The sequence below is a fragment of the Pelophylax lessonae genome (genome assembly GCF_965119305.1).
Source record: "Pelophylax lessonae genome assembly, chromosome: 6".
Classification (NCBI taxonomy): domain Eukaryota; kingdom Metazoa; phylum Chordata; class Amphibia; order Anura; family Ranidae; genus Pelophylax; species Pelophylax lessonae.
The window spans coordinates 158421274-158425632 of record NC_138773.1 but is presented as its reverse complement, the minus strand read 5'-3'; positions in this window follow the sequence as shown (position 1 = coordinate 158425632).

Genomic DNA, 4359 nt, shown 5'->3' with positions numbered 1-4359 from the left:
CCTCTGTGCCCTGGAAAACCAGGGCGGTCAGTCTGAATCCCAGCACCGCATGATCCATCTTCATCCGAAGAGAAGACTAACACTAGAGCTGACAAAATAAACAGCTAGTAAAGTAAGAGAAAAAACTGACATTTTCAAAGAAAATCAAATAAAAGATTAGGAAGGCTGAGACTGAAGCCCCAGCACAAGGGAAGCCTGACTATTCCTGACGCTAGGCAGATTAAAACTGAGTTGGGAGTGGTGATGCAGGGGGGTATTGACCAGATGGGACAGCCCCCATGGGTGTGTATATGCTAATGCCTTTTGTCTTTGGACTAAGTCTATATGCCTAGCTATTCCTGCGGATGGGAAGTCAATACCCAACAGTGATGACTTAGAGGAGGCGGCGACTGTCGGAGGACGTAAGAGAAACAAAGTTTTTGTGAATGTTCTAACAAAATCTTCTGCCTAGCTTACTCCTGTGGAGAAGGCCAATACCCCCAGACGTGCAGATTGTATGAGTGGGCGGCGACTGTCAGAGGACACAAGAGAAAACAGTTTTCACTGTACTGCTTAAGACTGTACAGATACAGCTAGTCTGCTATAACCAATCACAAAGATGAATCCCCAGAAACAGGGTCACATGAAAACTGCCTTAGCTCTAGTCCGGCAAACCCATAAGGAATCCCCAGACGTACTGACCTAACCTTAAGACATAGTTAATGAAAAAGACATCCGTCCATCCAGTTCAACCTATGATGTATGTGTTTGCTGTTAACCGTACATTGTATACCCCTCTATGTTGTGGTCTTTAAGGTGCCCGTCTAATAGTTTTTTGAAACTATCGATGCTCCCTGATGATACGACTGCTTGTGGAAGAGAATTCCACATCCTTACTGCTCTTAGTGAAGAACCCCCTACGTATTTTAAGGTTAAACCGCCTTTCCTCTAGTTTTAGTGAGTGGCCACGTGTCTTTTTGTATTCCCTTTCTCTGAATAGTTTGTTCCTTATGCTAGGGTCGCCAGTACAGTATTTGTACATTGATATCATATCCCCCCTCAATCGTCTCTTCGAGAGAGAGAGAGAGAGAGAGAATAAGTCCAGTGCTTGTAGTCTTTCCTCATAGCTGATGTCCTCCATTCTCCTAATTAGACTCTCTCCAGTTCCAACACATCCTTCCTGAGGACCGGTGCCCAGAACTGGACAGCATAGTCCAGATGTGGCCAGACCAGAGTCCTGTAGAGTGGGAGAATAATTTCTTTATTTCTGGAGTGAATCCCCTTTTTTATGCATCCCAGTATTCTGTTGGCTTTGCATGCAGCGGCTTGGCATTGCATGCCACTGCCAAGCCTGTTGTCTACCAGTACCCCCAGGTCCTTTTCTATCTTAGACTCACCCAGAGGTTCCCTTCCTAGTGAGTAGCTTGCTTTCTGGTTTCTGGCACCCAAGTGCATTACTTTACATTTTTCAACATTAAACCTCATCTGCCATGTAGTTGCCCACCCCATTATTTTGTTCAGGTCCGCTTGTAAGGTTTTCACATCCTGCATAGAAGATGTTGGCATGCTTAGTTTAGTATCATCCGCAAATACTGAGATTGTACTAGATATCCCCTCCTTTAGATCATTTATGAATAAATTAAACAGGACAGAACCTTGGGGGACCCCACTTTCTACACCCGCCCAATCCGAGTACTCCCCATTAATCACCATCCTTTGCACTCTCCGCTGGAGCCAGTTCTCTATCCAGGTACTCACCTTATGGTCCATACCTACCTTCCCTAGTTTGAACAGTAAGCGTTTGTGGGGAACGTTGTCAAAGGCCTTTGCAAAGTCCAGATACACCACATCCGCAGGCTTACCTTTATCTAGGTGGCAGCTCACTTCATCATAGAAGGTTTATAGATTGGTCTGGCAAGAACTAATTTTCATGAATCCATGCTGATTAGTAATGAAAATGCTATTATTAGTAGTAAAGTCTTGTATGTGGTCCCTTAACATCCCCTCCAAAATCTTGCAGACTACTGATGTTAGGCTGACCGGCCTATAGTTACCCGGGATATATCTCTGCCCTTTTTTAAATATTGGTACCACGTTGGCTTTTTTCCAATCAGCTGGCTTCATACCCGTCTGTAAACTATCCATAAAGATCAAAAATAATGGTCTGGCAATCACCTGGCTGAACTCTTTAAGAACCCTCGGGTGCAAGCCATCCAGTTGCGGTGATTTATTAATGTTAAGTTTCTCTAGTTTAGTTCCAAGTCTATCTTCTGTTAGCCATGGTGGTACTTCCTGAGGTGTGTTATTTAGTTTGGCCTTACAAGCTGGGTTAGTGTAGCCCCCCAATTCTTTTGTGAAGATTGAAGAGAAGAAATTATTTAACACTTCCGCCTTTTCTCTGTCCTCTGTGGCCATATTTCCTTTGTCATCTTTTATGGGGCCAATGTGTTCTGGCCTCGCTTTCTTACTGTTTATACTTTTTTTTTTTAATTCTTTTTATTTCAATATGTGCATAAAAATGAACATTCCAAACGTCCTTTCAACAAAGGGACAAAACAATATAAAATATAAAAAAACTAAAAAACCATACAATATCCAAATAATTATCTGTTTACTTAGTATTCATAATCTCTTTATGCGAAGGTATATCCATTTAGCTTAATTGATCGCCGTTGTCCTGGGTGCCCCAACCCCTTGCTCCATCGCAATCATAGATTTATTTCCTCATCATACTATGTGCATCCCTCTATATCCTCTTGGTTATCTCCTTATATTCAACCATTGGTTAATGTTGATTGACACCAATTATCCCAAATTTTATTATATTTCATTGAGCATTCTCTATGCATATACAATACTTTTTCAAATGGTAAAATCTGATTTACCGCTCTTATCCAGTTCTTAACAGCAGGGGGCTTCACTTGAATCCACTTAACTGTGATTGTTTTCCTTGCCATAAACAGTGTTTCTCTAAGCATTATCTTGTGATATCTAGACCATGTTATTTCATCTAATATACCCAGCAAACAGGTTTCTGGGGTCAAAGGTACAGGCATATTCAGGACAGAGGATAATATTTGAATTATTTCCTGCCAGAATCTTGATATCACTGGACAAAACCACATAATATGTATAAAGTCTGCCCGCTTAGCACTGCATCTCAAACATTTAGGAGATGCAATGCTTTGCATTGCATAAAGTCTACTTGGAGAGAGATATGATTGATGTAGCATATATACTTGTATTAACCTATTGTTTGCTGCTGGCGATACATATAAATGGGATGAACAGGCTTCTTTCCAATCTTCGTCAGTTAAATTGGGAATTATTTCCTGCCATTTTGTTCTTATTGCCAAGGGATTCATTCCTGAATTAACCCTGGTTAAATGTGCATATATTTTAGAGATTAATCCTTTAGGGCCCTGGGACCTAAGGATACCAATCATTGGATATTTAGAGATCCCAGGTCAAAAAACTCCAAATTGCGCTTGTAACGCATGTCGCAACTGTAGGTATCTATATAATGAGGTATGTGGTATATCATATTTCATTTGTATATCTGAAAAAGAGTACATATGTGTTATGTCATATACGTCTGCAAGGACGGATATCCCTTTTTGTTCCCAGAACTGATACTCTACCAATTGTTTCAGTTGATTAAACATTGGGTTTCGCCATAGTGGGAGATCCATGTTTATTTGTGTGTTTCCCTCTATACGTTTTGCCTCTCTCCATATTATACGAGCTAATGTTAACATTGGTATTTGCTTATATTTTAATTTATTCAAAGGTGCTTCTAGGGCTATAAGTAAATTATCGATTTGTAAAACATGAGCCAGGTGTGATTCTACCATCTGTAGTGTTACTGGTACTATCCATCCTGTGAGATGTTTAAGTTGCCCAGCGAGATAGTATCTGTATATATTAGGAAGTGCCATATCTGCTTCTGTTTTAGCTCTCTGAAGTGTGGTTAACCTTATTCTATTTCTACCCTTTCCCCAAATAAATGTGGTAAATAGGGCATCTATTTTTTTTTAAAATAGTTTTAGGGACTATAACCGACATATGTGAAAAAATGTATAAACATTTCGGTAATAGGACCATCTTGATTAAATTTATTCTCCCTGCAACTGAAAGTGGTAATTTAGCCCAAGTAGCTAATTTAGTTTTAATTGTTGTCATGAGTGGATTAAGGTTAGCCTGTAAAGCTGCTTGTGGTAATCTTGTAATATTTATTCCCAGGTATTTGAAAGAGGACACTACCTTTTAATAAACTTGAATCCTTGCTTAGTGTGAGTAGTTGTGGTTGCAATGGCATAAGGAAGGATTTTTGCCAATTAATTTTAAGGCCTGAATAAGAACCAAATAGTTCTATTATAT